Raw genomic sequence first — 19,889 nt, 5'->3', positions numbered from 1 at the left:
CAAGTGTGTCAATTCCCCGGTCCCACTGTAGACCAGAGCATAACGAGCTGAATATAAACAGACATATGAACTAAAGGATTAATTAATGAATAAAAAGATCTGCTGAGAGAGAGATTTAGGATGGTTGTGTTGGAACTCTGCTGAGTAGCGGGACAGACCTGATACCAAGACGCAGGAACTGAACCAAAAAAAGGGCAACTCCAGGCAGGCAGCTCAGGACATGAGGGGAGAGAGAGAAAAAGATGAAGATTAGAACAAGCTTTACGTTTAGTGAGAGACCTGTAGCAGAAACAGTTAGAGACACAACCACAATAATAGTAATAAAAAGCCTGTAATCAGAGCAGGACAGAACAGTGGTGAACTGTACTCAGAGCAGGACAGAACACAGAACTGGAGAGTTCTCTGAAAGCTGGTGTAAAGAGAGAAGTTTTTCATCTAGATTTAAAGACTGAGAGTGTGTCTGATTCCCGGATATTAACAGGGAGCTTGTTCCAAAGTTGGGGGCTTTATAAAAGAACGCTCTTCCTCCTGCACTGGTTTTTCTAATACAGGGGACTGATAATAGGCCAGCATCTTGCGACCGGAGTGTACGTGGAGGGCTGTAAGGTGTAAGAAGTTCCTCCAGATAATGTGGTGGTCAGACCATTGAGAGATTAATATGTTAGAAGTATTTTATAATCTGTACTGAATTTAACAGGTAACCAGCGTAACAATGAAAGAACTGGACTAACATGATCAGATTTCCTAGCTCTAGTTTGTACCCTGGCAGCGGCATTCTGAACATAGAGTGGTGTGAAAACGTTTGGGCATCTCTGATCATTTTGATGATTTTTCTTTATAAATCAATGGTTGTTCAGATCAGCAATTTCAGTTAAATATATCAAAGCAGATGAACACAGTGATATTTGAATGAATTCAAACTTCATTTTCAAACTTCACTTTCTGTAAATTTATAGAAATTTACAGAAAGTGTGCAAGAATTTAAACGGAATAAGGCAGGTAAATAAATTTGGGCACCCTTGTCGTTTTATTGATTTGAATTCGTTTAGCTGGATCTGCAACAACTGATAAAGAAGAGAAAGCTAAAACTAAAGACTATAAAGTAGGGATGGTCGTCTCTATTGACGTTCACAGCTACAAGTGATCGGTTTCAGAGTACACGTCTGGTCATTATATTACGGTGCAAGCAAAATATTTATACCTAAATTCTATCTATCTAAATTTGTTAGATCCATGACCAGAGACTAGGGTTAGGGTAAAACGAGTGTAAATATTCAGGTTACTTCAACCTGGATCCCTTTGATTCGGCGTCTCGTCTCCTCCAGTGTGTTCTAAATTCATAACCAATCTCACTAATTTACTTACAGTCACCTCGGGTGCAGAGTCTCGGAGTCAGTAGAGTGCCTGAATTGACTCAGAATCACTCATTGGGATGACGGCGGCCGCCTCTGTCGGTTTCTGATCCTGTCTCTGAAAACTCTGGACCCAGAGGAATATTGGGATCTCGGTGGAACCTCAAACTGTGGGAGTGGGATTTGCTTCTCCACGCTTAAAGAATCAACTCGATCAGTCAGTCTTAGGAATGTAGAGAAACACTTTAATCCTGCTGTAAACAACCTGTGATGAGGCTGGTGTGAAGTTGATAGACCCCCATTGTTTCACAGTAACAAAAGCCATCATCTGTGTTTCTGAAAACAACGTATACATAGAATATTGAAACACCTCAAAAGATTCCCCTCAATATTACAGCGCCGACGTACAAGACAAGAAAAACAGAATCACCATTTGACATTTTTTGTGACAATTTGGCTCCCACCATAACCCAGCTGTGCAATGAAACACACACCCCCCCAGTAAAACACACACCCCAGTGGACAGTGAGCACACGTGACTGGAGCGGTGAGCAGCCATTGCTGCGGCCCACACAAAAGAAGGTGATCAAGAGCGGTTTGCAGAGCCCGGGTATCGAACCCACAACACGGTCATCAACAGCCCAGAGCTCTAACCGCTGAGCCACCATTACCTGAATGTGGTCAATGATCACAGTGGTGATGGTTGCAGCATGTTACAATATTCAAACAGCATGAAGTCCTTGTTCACTGTAATTATGATGTTCCACATTATGCAGTAGAGAGTATGAAGATCAAGGGTAAGATTGATAAACTGAACTGTGAAGTCTGCAGACAAGAGAAATCTGCTCAGAGTAGAAACAGAACCTGATGCACGAGCAAAAGCAGCACTTGAACTAGTACACACTGACCTAGCTGCTCCTATAGATCCAGTGTGCAAAAGAGGGCTGTAGATCCACTCTGGTGTTTATTGAGGATTACTCAGGTGCAGTCTGTGAACTTCCTAAAAACTAAGGATGAAAGCATGAAAGCTACTGAGTGATAGTACACGCTCTCCAAAGAGAGATAGGAAAGCCCCTCAGTACTTAGCTGCCACACTCTAACTCTAACACCTCTGCTGAATAGAGGGACAGGCCTGATTCCGGAACATGGATGAATGGACACCTCTAGACTGGACAGCAGGGCATCTCCATAGAAGTGAAGACGTTGATCCTGGTGCCTGTCTTTTTGAATGGTGTCCAGAAACAGAATAGTGGAGAATGATAGTGTCGAAGCTGCCGGACAATGTACAGGACACGGGCACCTGAAAAAAAGGAGATGTGGTGTTACTCGGTAAGAACTATTCAGTGTTTTAAAGTAGAATCTCCAACAATGAGAACACCGCTCTGAGGAGTTGTCCTCGGTGACGGAGCAGGCGAAGGAGAAGGCAAAGAGCTGAGGACCTCGAACCAGCAGATGTCAAAACCAACTGTGGTGGAGATACCCTTGGCTTTTTTCTGGCCACGCTGACGCTCCAGGGTCTCTTTCAATGTGAGAGTGGAGAAACTACCATCTTCCAACAGTGGAGTTTGGACTGCCTCTACAACAGCGGCTGAATCTGCTGGTCAAGCTTGACGATCGCCCTGTAGATCTTCTGGAGAGCTTTCTGTGTCAAATCTAAATACAAGGCAAATGGGATATAATACAATAGGATGTTCATGTGGAAAAATGAATATCTGTAAGGAATTTCAGCTCAGGCCTTTTCCAAGTACAACTGTACAGGGGACCAAATTCTGCTAAAGCGTTCTGAGTTCTGATGCAACTCATAGGTTAGCTTTTTCAGACGTAACCATTTTTTAGTAAAGTGGCTGATTTGAAGAAAATGATAAAGCTCAGTATTAGGGAGTCCAGAAAGTTTAAAGTTTAAAGTTTAAAACTCCTGCTGTGAATAAACTAGAAAAATCCTCTATGCCCCTTAATGTCCAATAACTAAGCCCAATGTTCCCAAGCTGAGGGGGTGAGTGGTGAGTGGTGACCATAAAGAGATACAATTAGGGACTTTAATATATTTTCTAGCGTCTCTCCAAGAAAGCAACGTATTAATACACTACAAAGTTATCAGAGAGGGACGGTATTTTGTCAAAATGATAAATAAAGGGTGGGGAAGTTAGGGATCTAGGATGACGTGTGAAGTCAGTGGCAGCTGACTCCTCACCAGCCCATACAAAGTAGAGACTTGTGACCGTGAACAGTTACCTACCTGGTGATCCTGGGGAATGAGGGTGCTGGTGTGTGGGTCTTCTAGGAGCCGGCAGGATCCACGGTTAACCTAGAAGGGAGAAAAAACACAACCAATAACCCTAGGACTTATATATAATTCCAGCTAGCATCATTTACCGGTATACATCTATATGGCCATAAATAATAATTGTATATAAGATGTGTAAATAATGTCCATGTTACTTGTTGTATTCTCATTGTTTGTTATGACCACCCACTTAGTAGACACTTGGTCCACTCCAGGCTGAGGAGGGAGGAGCAGAATAGGCTGAAGCAGAAGCAGACATCTGTGAGGCTTTGCTGTCCTCAGATGAAGCCTCTGAGGCCTTGTTGTACAAAGTGTGTGTAATCTAGCTCTTTTGTGTTGTGTTTTTGTTGTGTGTACTTTCTTTAGATTTTTGCACAAATTCAACATTAAATATCACTGGAACTTACCTGGAAGTGTTTGGCTGTGTCCTTCTGGTGAACTGTCCTTCACGTCCACTTCACGCCATCACCACCATCACCACCACCACATGAGCATTTCTTTACTGACCCACAATCAGTCTAATCTATTTAAAACCAGCTACACATCTGTTCTGCCTGTGTTCCCCAGAAATATAAACTCAGATTTGGTAAGGATTCACCCCCTAGATTTTTAGGGTTTAGAAGGGTGGAGAATTTTAATCTGGGCTTTTTATTATCCCAAATAAATCTGCTTATTAACTGACCTACCTTACCAAAAAAGATGGTGGTCAAATGACAAGGCAGGTTTTGAAATAAAGCAAAATAGGTTAAATGTTCATTCTGATTACACTAATTCTGCCAAAAAAAAAAAAAAAAAAAAAAAAAAAAGTGTGGTTCAGGTCAGGGGTAATTGTTATCCCAAGGTATCTAAAGCCAATATTTGTCAACTGGAATGGTAGATTGAATTTAATATAATCCTGGACATTCAGCTGAATAGCTATAGACCTGCCAAAATTGATTATATAGCCAGATAGCACACTATAATTAGTGATGAAGTGTCTGATTTCAGGAACAGAGGTCACTGGATTCTTTAAATATAGAAGTACATCGTCTGCAAATAATGAGATACGATGGTCCGCTTCTCCCACTAAAACTCCTGAAATAATGAAACTAGATGTAAATGTATTCAGCAAGGAGTTCTATTACTAGGGCAAAATGCAATGCTGAAAGAGAGCAGCCTTGTCTGCAGCGTCTTCTAATTGGAAAAATATCAGATATAAGACAGTTTGTGTTAATAGAGGCTGTGGGGTCTAAATACAACAATTTGACTATTTATAAAATTATTCCCCAATACGATTTTCTCCAGTAGTACAAAAAGAAAATTCCCCTCAACCCTGCTGAACGCTTTCTCAGCATCTAAGGAAACAATTAAAGTAGGTCTTTTCTTTTGGTAAGAAGATTTACAATATTAAGAAGGCAGTGAACGTTATCAGATCCATATCTGGATTTAATGAATCCCATCTGACCAGGTTTAATGATGTATGGAAGAAATGTTACCAGTCGGGGAGACAGCGCTTTAGTTAGAATTGTGTAGTCTACATTAAGTAGACTAATGGGTCGATAGGAAGCACATTCTGTTGGGCTTCTGTCCTTTTCTAACAGCAGACCATTTGAATTTTCTTCAATATTATTAATAATCATGGGCATAAAAATGGGGCATAAATCTGACCAAAACTTCTTGTACAAATCGACTGGATAGCCGTCAGGGCCAGGTGCTTTTCCTGAGGGCATGGCCCTGATAGCATCCCAGATCTCCTCTGGTGTAAAGGGTGCATTCAAAAAAGTCAATTTCTGAGACTCTAGGGAGAGAAATGTTATCTAAGTAATTTGATCCATCCAAATGTGAACTGCTACAGTCTGAAGTGTAAAGCCATTTAAAAGATAAAGGATCATTAATTATGCAAGGGTGGTAGGAAATCTCACCAGAAGGAGTTTTAATAGCTTTTATAGATCGTTCAGTCTGTTGGAATTAAGCTGGTGAGCTAATAAACCACTGGGTTTATTTCCAAACTCATAGTATTTCTGTTTAGAACAAAGTAACAACTTAGAAATATGAGGAGTGTATTCAAGATTAAGTTAATTTAGCATTTACTAGCAGAGACCAGTTTGTATCAGACTGTTTGTGCTCTAGTTGCAGCATCTCAGCTTCCAATTTTTTCTTTGCTTTTGGCTCCGTTTTTCCTGGAGAGACGCGCAAGACATCAAATGACCTCGCAAAGTGTCTTTGAGGAAGTCCCATTTAACTGCACTGGTAACTGGAGAGTTGCAGTTGTCTTGCCAATAATCTGTAATTCTCTTTACCATGGAAACAAAACGCTTCTTTATTTAGTAAGTGTGTTAAATCTCCACTGAGGAGTTTTTAATGCTGTTAAATTTAGTGTGACAACCAAATGCACTGGACTGTGGTCAGATAAAATCAATTTGACAGACCTTCAACATGTGTATACAGTTAGTAGGGATAAGAAAGTAATCCAGTCTTGAATAGGAGCCATGGGGATGAGAGTACATGCCACTCTGAGCCAAAATGTTCACATGGAAAACTTCAGCAACAGGTCAGTGTAGAAGAGCAAGCTTGACCCATTATGAGAGACTGAACGTTTCTTTAGCGAAGCTCCTAAAATGACTTCTTTAGTGGTGAAGCGCAGAAAGCGGACCAGGATGCTCTGTGGTGAGCTTTTGGACCGTTTTTTGTGACTTGGGCTTCATTTTTGTGACTTGGGCTGCATTAGGTGCAGCTGTAATTTGGAGTTCAGTGAGTCTCTAAGACCAAAGGGCTGATTTAAGGAGCAGATACCTAAAGAAAGAGGTGCTGAGCACATTACATTACTCTTTGATAGCCTGGAAAGATCTTAACCCATTTTATTGCAGATATCACGTGGAGGTCAAACCCCTTTGCTCTTCTATTGGGGGCAATGAAACTGAGCATTCCACATCAGTAAATCATGATTATGAAAGTTATTAGGCAAACAAACTATTATGGCATGAGCGCTCTCCACTAAGGTGTGAAATTACGGGTTTAAAATATAGTTTCCAGTATCTACTGGGAACATCACAAAATATAAGAGCTTGTAATTTATATGGGGCTACCAGAGCCTCCTCTATTGAGCAGCATGAATTATGAGCACTTGGATTCAGGCATGTTGATCTAGGTTTTCATGCCTGAGCATACATTTCAAACTCTAGAAATGCAAGACCAACATCTGACTTACACCTCTGTAAAGTAGATCATTTAATTTGAGGTTGTTTACCATTCCAAATATACGGATATGGATAGTACCTTAGAGTGTATCCCAATATTTTTAGGCATCATATCATGACAGTCACTCACTGAGGGATATACAGTGGGCATAAAAAGTATTTAGTCAGCCACTGGTTGTGCAAGTTCTCCTACTTGATGAGAGAGGTTCAACTATGAGATACAAGATGAGGAAGAAAAAATCCAGGAAATCAAATTGTAGGATTTTTAAAGAATTTGTAAATTATGGTGAAAAATAAGTATTTGGTCACCCACAAACAATCAACACTCTCACAGACCTGTAACAACAACTTTAAGAAGCTCTTCTGTCCTCCACTCGTTACCTGTATTAATGGCACCTGTTTGACCTTGTTATCTGTATAAAAGACACCTGTCCACAGCCTCAAACAGTCAGACTCCAACCTTAACCACGGCCAAGACCCAAGAGCTGTTGAAGGACACCAAAAAAATAAAATTGTAGACCTGCACCAGGCTGGGAAGAGTGAATCTACAATAGGCAAGCAGGTTGGCGTGAATTAATCAACTGTAGGAGCAATTGTAAAAAAAAAAAATGGAAGACATACAAGACCATTTATCTCCCTCGATCTGGGGCCCCACGCAAGATCTCATCCAGTGGGGTCAAAATGATCATGAGAACGGTGAAGAAAAATCCCAGAACTACACAGAGGGACCTGATGAATGACCTGCAGAGAGCTGGAACCAAAGTAACAAAGGCTACCATCAGTAACGCACTACACAGATCCTGCAGTGCCAGGCGTGTCCCCCTGCTTAAGCCAGTACAAGTCCAGGCCCGTCTGAAGTTTGCCAGAGAGCATATGGATGATCTAGAAGAGGATTGGGAGAATATCGTGTGGTCAGATTAAACCAAAATACAACTTTTTGGTAAAAACTCAACTCGTCTTGTTTGGAGTTGCAGCCCAAGAACACCATACCTACTGGGAAGCATGGGGGTGGAAACATCATGCTTTGGGGCTGATTTTCTGCAAAGGGGACAGGATGACTGATCCGTGTTAAGGGAAGCCATAGGGGGGCCATGTATTGTGAGATTTTAGCCAAAACCTCTTTCAATCAGTAAGAGCAGTCTGCAGACCTCAACCCCATAGAAAATTTGTGGAGGCAGGCATCACTGCTCTAGAGGAGATCTGCATGAAGGAATGGACCAAAATACCAGCAAACCTGGTGGAAACGGTTAACAAAGGTTATGTTACAAAGTATTGAGTTGTTTTGTTATTGAACAAATACATATTTTCCACCATAATTTAAAAAGAAATTCTTTCAAATTCCTACAATGATTTCCTGGGGGGTTATTTTTCTCATGTTGTCTCTCATAGTTGAAGTGTACCCATGACGAAAATTACAGACCTCTCTTATCTTTCTAAGTAGGAGAACTTGCACAATCAGTGGCTGCCTAAATACTTTTGCCCCACTGTAAGTGGGAAGCATGCTTTGATTTATATGTGCAGGAGAAGATGAAACGTTATCAGCCGCCAAACGAGACTTTATGAAACCAGTTTGATCACAGTGGATCATTTCAGGCACCAGTAATTCTGAGCATCTGGCCAATACCCTAGCAAATCCTTTTAGATCAGCACTTATAAGCAACACTGGGCAACATATTGCAAAAAGTTGGGTTCTACTTAAGGATGTTAATATAGCTTTAATCTCATTATTACTTATGAAATTTTCCTTTATCTAGAGAGAAAGACATCATTTCTAACAGTTTTCAATAAGCTTTTTTCATCCAACAGAGGGTCTCAATTCTCAAGGAGAAATATCCTGATCTAAATATGCCTGGTCAGTCGACAATTGTGACAAATCTAAGGAATGGGAAAAGGGGCAATATTTAAGGGGTAATATTTAATATCATTCTGAATAGAAGCTGTAAAAAGCATCATTGATTTGTGCATGTTCTGTAAGTAGTTCTCCATCATGAGACATTATTGCTCCAATATTTGAGAATCTCATTACGTCTGAGTTTTAGCACCAAGAGGTGACTGGGCCTGCTTCCACTAAAATGGTAATGTCTAACCCTTTTAATAAGGAATTCTGCTCTTTCTCTCAGTTTTAGTAGAGAATGAGCTTAATATTCATCTATTTGTATTATAATGTCACCAGAAATAGTGTTGATTGACCTTAAATTTAAACTTGAAGCACAAGAAATGTCCAGATAGCTGTATTTTCTGTCGCCAAGAAACAAATGCAATACAATTATTCCTAAAGAAACCATTCACTGCTCCCAACAAACCTCTGATCATCCACTGAACCATGATTAAACATGAGAAATTTGGTTAATTCACTCCTAAATTAAAGCTGAAAGATTTGCCTTGCAGATAAAGTTTATTGCTTAGTGCTCAGATTAAGATGCTGCCAGCAGTCGAGTAAAGACAAGGCAGTAATACATAGCTTAAGCTTGGAGCTAGCGGCCAGCTGACTGAGAAATATCACCCCCCTGATCTGTTTAATTAATAAATGATTAATTACTTTTCATATCTGCTCCGGCCGGCCGGAGCGCCTGCACTCCCTTAGTATGGGATCCTGGTATTATACTGGAGCAGCTTAAATAAAAAGAAGCAGAGTTTTCTGTGATCCATCGAGACCCTGGAGTAAACACAATGGCCTCGCTCCAGACAGAGGCAGAGGTTTCCTGCTAAGAAACATCCTTAACTGCACCAGTAACCAAAAGGAGCAAATAAAATAAGACCAAACTCGATCAAGAGCTCTAGCCAGCTGCAACCGAGCCCATGAATGGAGTCATGTGACTCCCCCTAAAGCAGTTTTCCATTGCTACAATTACAAACTATGCGGGGTACAGACAGTCTTGATACTGCAGGGTTTGTCTAAGATACTATGAGGGATACTGATTTTATAAAACAAGCAGAGAAATGACAGAATAAATGATTATATAATCCAGTAAATCATGTAAATTAATTACTTGCTCACTATTCAGTTGCCTACCCTGGGGTCCTGTCTTTTTCTAAGTGGTGTGCAGAAGTGTGTGGCAGTGCTCCTTCAAGGCCTCACTGCATTGGGCAGAGAAAAGTGGAGAATGATGGTACCGAAGCCACCAGGCGACATTCAGGACTCCTGGAGACAACAACCCTCTGTGTCCGCCACGCCGGTGGTGCTGGATTTAAGATGGCCAGTGTTGGAGTCACGGGCAGCCTCCAGCCTCGTCTTCCGTCAGTGGAGTTTTGACTGCCTCTACAACAGAAGCAGTCAAGCTTGATGATATCTTGCTCCTCCGCGGTCAACACGTTTCTCCAAAGTAAACACAAACGATGGTCAGTGAGACAGAGTACTGCACAGTAACACAGGGAGCAGAGAGCACAAGCATCACAACAACTGTCTCAGATAAAGACAGAGCTGATATTAAAGACTCTGAAGTAAGACCGTTGCTTAACTGTTTGTGTCAAATTACATCAAGTTTTAAAAGCAGAACCACATCGAAACAAATAAAATATAGAAAATGTGTAGGATAGAATTGCAGATAGAAACTGCGTTTGTGTGTCAATGCTTTTAGCCATTTAACAGTCACAGGTAGACATGGGACACTGAGCATGGTAAGGCCCATCAGCTGTTTTGCTTGCACCACTTTTACCAGAGATGCACCCTTTAATGTTTTGGAATTTCATCAACAAAAACTGGTATGTCATTAGTCTCAGTCTCATCATTCTCACTTGGCAGCTCAGATCTTGACCGTGTAACAGAGGTATCAATTATTTGTATTATATGTCTTTATGCTGGGTAAAAATAAAGAAAAAATAAAACGTTCGCTTTTCCAATATTTAGCATCAAGTCTGTATCTTCTCCATAAAATTCCTCTTAGAACTAACTTTTCTCTCCTTACCTTCTTCGAGTAAATGGCCACCCAGCCCGATCTGCAGGAAGATTGCCCGCTGAGGTCCCCTCTACCTGCATCTAACCAGCTGCCACCTACCAGTCCGGCCAGCGCTATACAAATTAATTTGACTTGACTTCCCCCTGCCCCCCTTTCTTGCCTAGGGAAATATGTGTTTCATATGTTCTCTAAACAACTGTCTCTGTCCTTCATCCAAGACTACATGCACTGCTGCAAACTGATCATCATAGTACACATAAGATACTGATATAGTTTCAGCTGGTATCTTTTGTACCACAAAATGCTCATGCATATTGTCAACACCATCTGGAGACAAATAAAACAATGTAAAAATGGAGGATTTTCCCCATTCAAACTTTGACAGAGCTCCATGTGACACATCAGGTTCTCTGCTCTGGCAGATCCCAAGAAAATTCTACTGGGTCTATTTTAAGTGGAAATCTCCCTATACTAGGACTAGCAGCAGAAAAACCTGAATCTGTACATTGTAGGTTTAGACTGAAAGCCCCCAATAAGTCACGTCCTAGTAAATTCACGGGGCAATGTGTGGAGACTAGAAACCGGTGTTTTACTGTTCTATTACCCAATTTCACCTTCACAGGACTGCAGAAATGTTCTGTGAGCAGTAAGCCTGAAACAGACACTGTTAGAATTGTGTCTGTACTGACAGATATGGGTACTGAAGTGTTTCTTACTGCGAGACTCAAATTATCTTAAGGCAATGCTTTGGACATCTTCGTCCTTTGAGTCCGGATCGCTGCAAAACGTCAGTGGTCTAAAACAAATATGAAAATTAAAATATCAAAGGGATCCGGGTTAAAGTAACCTGAAGGTCAACGAATACGACGGTCCGTAATTCTTGAGGCAAACGTTCTAATTAATTTGCTTACAGTCACCTCGGGTACAGAGTCTCAGAGTCAGTAGAGCGCCTGAATTGACTCAGAATCACTCATTGGGATGACGGCGGCCGCCTCTGTCGGTTTCTGATCCTGTCTCTGAAAACTCTGGACCCAGAGGAATATTGGGATCTCGGTGGAACCTCCAAAACTGTGTTAGTTGGATTTGCTTCTCCGCATTTAAATCTCTGACTCTACAAATGCAGGTAATTTTTGAAAGTTGATTCTTTAAGTTAATCATAAATGTAAAAAGACTCTGCTTGCAGGGGGCCCTGTGCGAACCGATTTTATGACCCCGACCAATGTAATAAACAGACCTACACCCTTGAATTAGTTTCACAGAGATCTAGTGAACTAAGGTGGTTCACTTCAGACGGGTCTGGACATGTACTAGCTTAAGCAGGTTGGAGGTTTGGAGTCTGACAGTTTGAGGCTGTGAACAGGTGTCATATATAGATAACGAGGTCAAACAGGTGTCATTAATATAGAGGACCGGACACAGCCGAAAGCTCTCCCAGTTCTCTACATAGTCAGCGCAGACGGACCTGTCCCGCAGACAGCAGTGGAGCGAGAGGAGCTGAGGAAACGGCTCGCTCACTCATCGTTAAGTTGTCAGGGGGTAGAAGATCTTGGTGTCTTTTTTCCCCCAAACAGTGTCCAGAAGCGTACTGCAGTGCTTCTTCAGCTGGAGAATAGTGGGGAACGATGGTGCCAAAGCCACCTGGCGACATCCAGGACACTGGCACCTGGAAAACAGGAGACCGTGGCATTACTCTTTAGGGTTGATACTTTTCAGTGTTTTACAAAAGAGGAACTCGAACCAGTTAGCAGAGGTGAAAAATGGCTGTGGTGGTGGAAGAGTCCTCTGCTTTTCCCAGCCACACTGACACTTCCAGACCCTCTGAGGTGCGGGAGTGAAGACGACAACCTTTTGTGTCGGCCGCACCGGTAGCGCTGGAATTAAGACGGCGTGTTGGAGGAGTCACAGCCAGCCTCCAGCCTCGTCTTCCATCAGTGGAGTTTGGACTGTCTCTACAACAGCATCTGGATCTGCCGTAATAGCTTGGCGACCTCCAGGAGGGCTCAATTCTCCGTGGTTGCCTCTGCGTAAAAACACAGACGATCACAACTGGCTCAGATAAAGAAGACAAAGTTCCCCATTAAAGAGTACAATAGGCTTTATTACCTGAATGTGGTCAATGATCACAGTGGTGGTGGCTGCAATGTGCTGCAACAACAATAATAGTAATAAAAAGCCTGTAATCAGAGCAGGACAGAACACAGAACTGGAGAGTTCTCGGAAAGCTGGTGTAAAGAGAGTGTAAAGTTTTTCATCTAGATTTAAAGACTGAGAGTGTGTCTGACTCCTGGATATTAACAGGGAGCTTGTTCCAAAGTTGGGGGCTTTATAAAGGAATGCTCTTCCTCCTGCACTGTTTTTTTCTAATACGTGGGACTGATGATAGGCCAGCATCTTGCGAGCGGAGTGTACGTGGATGGCTGTAAGGCGTAAGAAGTTCCTCCAGATAATGTGGGGTGAGGGCAGATCCTTTGAGATTTTCCTCTAAGATATTCTAACTTACGGTGTCTATGGTGTCAAATGTAGCACTAACATCTAGCAGCACATGAGGTTTCAGTGCTATGGTTTTGTTAAAATCCAAACGGAAAAGCTTTATGAATGCTGTTTTTCTGCAGAGAGGTGCACAGCTGCTTAAACACTACTTCTTCCAAAGTTTTGGTGAAGCGTAGATTAGAAATTGGTCTAAAACTGGCAAGGTCACAAGGGTTCAGATTAGGCTTTTTAATAATGGGCTTCATGATCGCCAATTTACGAGATTTAGGTTTGAAGCCTATGCCAAGAGACGCATTAACTATGTCAATTAATGGTTTACCAACCTCTGGCAGTGCCTATTTAAACAACAGTGTTGGTACAGGATCTAATATACATAACGACGGTTTAATGCACTGTCAAAACTGTAAGCCAGTTGCCCCATCTGGAGGCTGTTACTGAGAACACAGGGCCATTGCTCAGCAGTGCCGACACAGAATAAGGACATTTGACTAGGACTCTGTTCTAGCATCGACGGCACAAATGCCAACGGAGCCAGATAAGTGGCCTGTACTGCTCTTAAACAGGGACCCATTTCACATGCTACAGACTCTAACTAAGCTGAATGATGAGCCACTGGACACTGCATACCACCATGTTCCTGATTCAGACAGGACGTCATAAACCAGCGTCTTCATGCCCAATGACAGGCTTGCTTGGATCACAAAGACCAAGAGCTGGTGCAGATATCTTAAAGCAGATCGTACAGTGGTTGTGAAAGAGCAGAACTCTGATCCAACTGAGCGGAACTCATTCAAGTCCCGACACAATCTAGCCAACATTAGAGGACCTTCATCCTCTGTGCGTTGCATGGCTGACCTAGAGAAGGGGCTACAGCTGGAGGTTGACGCTGGTGTTTAGGCTTTGCTTGCTTTCAGTAGGAAAACCTTAACATGGAAAGTACAAAATACCTCTTTTGTTCATCAACATGTTTTTTAACCATGTTGTTAATTATCTTATCAAATTCAGAGTCAGTCCACTGGTGCATTTCAGTCCCACCCTTAACTAGTGTGCTATTCTTATAGTTAAGAGGATTCCAGGAATTTTCTGAGCATTTTTACTTTTAAAAAAATGATGAGGTGACCAGGGAAACACCCAAACTACAACAACAAACATCTCAGAAACAGAGATGCTAACAGACACAAAACACTAGGTAAGTGACAAAACAGAAAACTTCTCTTTTCAGAGAGGCTAAAGGTTACAGCAGAAGTAACAGATATTCTTCCCTTGTTTCAGAGAGGCTAAAGGTTACGGACTTCTCCGTCTTAGGAAACCGGAATTTCTCTCTGGATTGAAATGGTGTTTACTCACGCACCAAATAGTAAATTCTGCATTCTTCTGAATAAATTCGGCAGATTCAGAAGTCAGGAGAATTGATCTTCAGTATAGACGAGTATATTGATGCACACAGACATGTAGGAGTACGTCATTGACAATTAATGCTTTAGGGGCTAGAGACTGTATATTTAACAGCCCAAATTCAACACAACTTTTTATTTTGCTTTTTAAAATACTGCAAGGTTTGTCTGAGATACTTTGAGTGAAACTGATATTTTACTTTTTACAGGCAGAGAAACAACCAAATAAATGGTTATAAAATTAAGTAAATCACAAATCACTTACCTGCCAACTATCCATCCACTAACCTGACTGGGAAGGGCCAGTCAGTCCTGGCCTGGTCCTTCTTGATGTTCCCAGTGAGAATGATAGACCAAGATCCTGGTGACGAATGGGGTCCAGAAACAGAATAGTGGAGAATGATGGTGCCGAAGCCGCCGGACAACGTACAGAACACAGGCGCCTGAAAAAAAGGAGATTGTGGTGTTACTCATTGAGAACTTTTCAGTGTTTAAAGGTAGAATCTCCAACAATAAGAACACCACCACCCTGAGGAGTTGTCCTGACGGAGCAGGTGAAGGCGAATAGCTGAGGACCCCGAACCGCTAAGCAGAAGTGAAACCAACTGCGGTGGAGAAGCCCTTGGTTTTTTTCTGGCCACGCTGACACTCCAGGGTCCCTTTCCAGTGTGGGAGTGGAGACAACGACCCTGAGTTTGGACTTCCTCTACAACAGCAGCTGGATCTGCAAGTCGAGCTGGACAACCTCCCTGCAGAGCGTCTGGAGAGCTCGTCCCTCCACAGTCACCATGTTCCTCCAGAGAAAACGTAGAGAAAGAAACACAAACGACTGTCAGTGAGACAGAGTACTGTACAGTAACACAGGGAGCAGAGAGCACAAGGATCACAACACCTGTCAAAGCTAATATTAAAGACCATTTAATAATATTCACGTTCACAGCTACGAGTAACCGCTTTGAGAGTTCAGGTATGGTCATTATACCACAGTGCTAGCTTTTTCTAGCCAATTTGTCGGATTCTGATTGGAGCAACATTGTCAAGGCTATATTGCAGCACAATTTACAAATCATGTGTTACATGCTCTAGATCTTTAAGGTGAAATGGGAAGGAGATGGAGAAATCTATAAAGGTTATTAATGAAAATACTAGTTGTCGAGCATTTAGCTTCAGAACCTGAGGTTTGGGTTGTGCATAGAACTGAACCATAAATTGTGGTGACTCTGCCACAACCACATGAGTAACTGCAATAGAATAGAAATAGAATCTGATGCAAAAATTAAAATACATACAAACTAAAAAATACAAAGTATACACCTTTATACTTCAAGTGCTAATAATAATAACTAAGCATCAATTTCACATGTATAGTCTCTCTTTGGGAATTATAATATCTGCTCCCTTGTCTTAGAACCTTTAAAATCTCTAATTTTATTTTTCAGAGCTGTTCAAATTCATTTCTAAAACCTTTCTTTAAAATTTCAAAAATTAATTCGGATTCCTTTACAAAGTTCTCTAGGTTTAACAGTATTAAATTCAATATCCTAAAATCTTGTCTTAGAAACTTCAAATTTGAATAAATTTGGATCCCTGAAAGATTCTCTACTTTAAACAACCCTAAGAATCAAAATGTTCCAAGACAAAATTTTAATCTTCCGATTTAAAATAAATCTGGATCCCGAGATATTCCCAGTTCAGACAACTGTGAGACTGAAATGATCTTAAGGCAATGCTTTGGACATCCTCATCCTTTGAGCCCGGATCACTGCAACAAGTCAATGGTCTAAAACAAATGTGAAAATGAAAATAAAGGGATCCGGGTTAAAGTAAACTGAAGGTCTAAGAATACGGCGTCCCGTCTCCTCCTGTTTATTCTAAATTCGTAAGGCAAGCGGTCTAATTAATTTACTTACAGTCACCTCGGGTACAGAGTCTCAGAGTCAGTAGAGCGCCTGAATTGACTCAGAATCACTCATTGGGATGACGGCGGCCGCCTCTGTCGGTTTCTGATCCTGTCTCTGAAAACTCTGGACCCAGAAGAATATTGGTATTTTGGTGGAACCTCCAAAACTGTGGTAGTGGGATTTGCTTCTCCACGCTTAAAGAATCAACTCTATCAGTCAGTCTTAGGAATGTAGAGAAACACTTTAATCCTGCAGTAAACGTAACGCCGGTGGAAGACGTCAGAACTGCATCTGACAAAAAACCTTGCTGTACACTTAGCCAGCACCTTTTGATCAAGATTTCAGGGTAAAACTGCTTAGATTACTTAAAGGGAAAGAGAAAAATCCTCCTACCTAAAATTAGGTGCAGTGGTAAATGTAATACTACTTGGCAACCTGTCTTGACTTAAATAGACAATATGGACTCTGCAGAATTTTAAATAGTGAAATTTAAACTGGGTGCTGACCAACCAATTAATCCTCAGTCATTTACTCTCTTACCCTTTGAGTTTCTTTGGACACTTGTATGTGCTTTTATAACTTCATATTGAGAAATTGTTACAATTACAAACCATGACAGTCTCAATACTGCAGGATTTGTCTGAAATACTATGGATGACACTGATATATTACTTTTTAATACAAGCAGAAAAGTGAACGCAAAAAAGGGGTGGAATCAAGTAAATCATGTAAATCACTTACCTGCCAACTATGCAGTTCACTAACCTGACAGTGTGACTGGGAGGGGCCAGTCCGTCCTGGCCTGGCACCTTCTTGATGTTCCCGGAGAGAACTATGGATCCCAGGCGGCTCAGGTGAAGCTCATCTCTGTGTTAGAGGACCGGACGCAGCTGAAAGCTCTCCCAGTTGTTTATGAAGTCAGCACAGACAGACCTGTCCCACAGCCAGCAGTGGAGCAAGAAGAGCTGGGGAAACGGCTCTCACTCGTCTGTAAGTGGGCAGGGAGCCGAAGACGATGATCCTGGTGTCTGCCTTTTTTCTGAACAGTGTCCAGAAGAGTATGGCAGTGCTTCTTCAGGGACACAATGCATCAGGAGGAGAACAGTGGTGCCAAAGCCACCTGGTAATGTTCAGGACACGGGCACCTGGAAAACGGACACCGTGGCATTACTCTTTAGGGTCAATACTTCAGTGTTTTACAGAAGAATCTCCAATAGTGAGAACACCACCCTGAGGAGTCGTCCTCGGTGACGGAGCAGGTGAACAGCTGAGGCTCTCGAACCAGTTAGCAGAGGCCAAAAATGGCTGTGGTGGTGGAAGAGTCCTCTGAGGAGACGACCTTCTGTGTCCGCCGCGCTGGTAGAGCTGGAATTAAGACAGTCACATTGGAGGAGACACAGGCAGCGTCCAGCCTCATCTTCCGTCAGTGGAATTTGGATTGCCTCTACAACAGCAGCTGGAGCCGTACAAGCTTGACAACCTTCGTTTCACTGTGTACTCTGTATATAGTTGAAATGACAATAAAACCCACTTGACTTGACTAACACAGGGAGCAGAGAGCACAAGGTTCACAACGAGACAACAAAGCTAATAAAAATAAGACAAAGCCACAAAAATGGTACCAAGTTCCCCATTAAAGAGTACAATAGGCTTTATTACCTGAATGTGTTACAATATTCAAACAGCATGAAATCCTTGTTTACTGTAATTATGATGTTTCACATTATGCAGTAGAGAACATGAAGATCAAGGGTAAGATTGATAAACTGAACTGTGAAGTCTGCAGACAAGAGAAATCTGCTCAGAGTAGAAACAGAACCTGGTGCACGAGCAAAAGCAGTACTTGAACTAGTACATACTGACCTAGCTGGTCGTACAGATCCAGGTCTGTGTGTGTGTGTGTGTGTGTGTGTGGGGGGGGGGGGGGGGGTGCCTGCTGTGAATAAACTAGAAAAATCCTCTATGCCCCTTACTGTCCAATTACTAAGCCCAATGTCCCCAAGCTGAGGGGGTAGATCTGGATTCAATGTGAGTGGTGACCATAAAGAGATACAATTAGAGACTTCAATATATTTTCTAGCGTCTCTCCAAGAAAGCAACGTATTGTACACTACAAAGTTATCAGAGAGAGACAGTATTTTATCAACATTATAAATAAATGGTAGGGAAGGTGGGGATCTAGGATGACGTGTGATGAAGTCAGTGGTAGCCAACTCCTCACAAGCCCATACAAAGTAGAGACTTGTGACTGTGACATGTTACCTACCTGGTGACCCTGGGAGAATGAAGGCGCTGGTGTGTGGGTCTTCTAGGAGCCGGCAGGATCCACGGTTCACCTAGAAGGAGGAAAACACAGCCAATAACAAGAGGATATACATAATTCCAGTTAGCATTATTTACAGGTATACATCAATATGACCATAAACACAAGTAATAATTGTATATAAGATGTTTAAATAATGTCCATGTTATCTGTTGTTTGTGATGACCACCCCCTTAGTAGACACTTGGTCCACTCCAGGCTGAGGAGGGAGGAGCAGAATAGGCTGAAGCAGAAGTAGATGTCTGTGAGGCTTTGCAGTCCTCAGATGAAGCGTCTGAGGCCTTGTTGTACAAAGTGTGTGTAATCTAGCTCTTTTGTGTTGTGTTTTTGTTGTGTGTACTTTCTTTTCATTTTTGCACAAATTGAACATTAAATATCACTGGAACTTACCTGGAAGTGTTTGGCTGTGTCCTTTTGGTAACCTGTCCTTCACGTCCGCTTAAAGCCACGCCATCACCACCGCAACATGAGCATTTCTATACTGACCCACAATCAGTCTAATCTATTTAAAACCAACTACACATCTGTTCTGCCTGTGTTCCCCAGAAATATAAACTCAGATTCAAATAGTAACCTCCCAATTCCTCTGTACCAAGATAAGAACTGCTTTATTTGTAGGATTTGCAGTTGTGTAAGAAGCAACTCTATAGAATTTATTGCATTTGGGAATAATAACATCTCTCAAATGGGATTCTTAATCAGACCAATTAAGTTAAACATAAAAAAAGATTTAGACCATTAAAATGTTCCAGCTGAAGATATTCAAAACTAAAGAAAATAAATTCAAGTATAGCAAGACCCTTAATTTCCAGACTCCAAACGAGCCACACAGATTAAAAACATAATAAGTGAACTGCCTAAATACATACATGACAGAATAAATTATTATAAAATCGAGTAAACCATGTAAATGAATTACCTGCCCTCTACTCCAGTTGTCTACCCAGGCTGTTCCATCAACCCCGGTCTTACAGAACAAACTCCAACTGTTCGAGAGCGCCCAAACGATCCGAGTCCCCTGATAGAAATTTATTCTGCTCCCTTTGCTCGCCCATGAGATCTAGCTTTGAACA

This window comes from Salminus brasiliensis, chromosome 24 (genome assembly GCF_030463535.1).
Source record: "Salminus brasiliensis chromosome 24, fSalBra1.hap2, whole genome shotgun sequence".
Classification (NCBI taxonomy): Eukaryota; Metazoa; Chordata; class Actinopteri; order Characiformes; family Bryconidae; genus Salminus; species Salminus brasiliensis.
Note: the sequence above shows the minus strand (reverse complement) of the source record.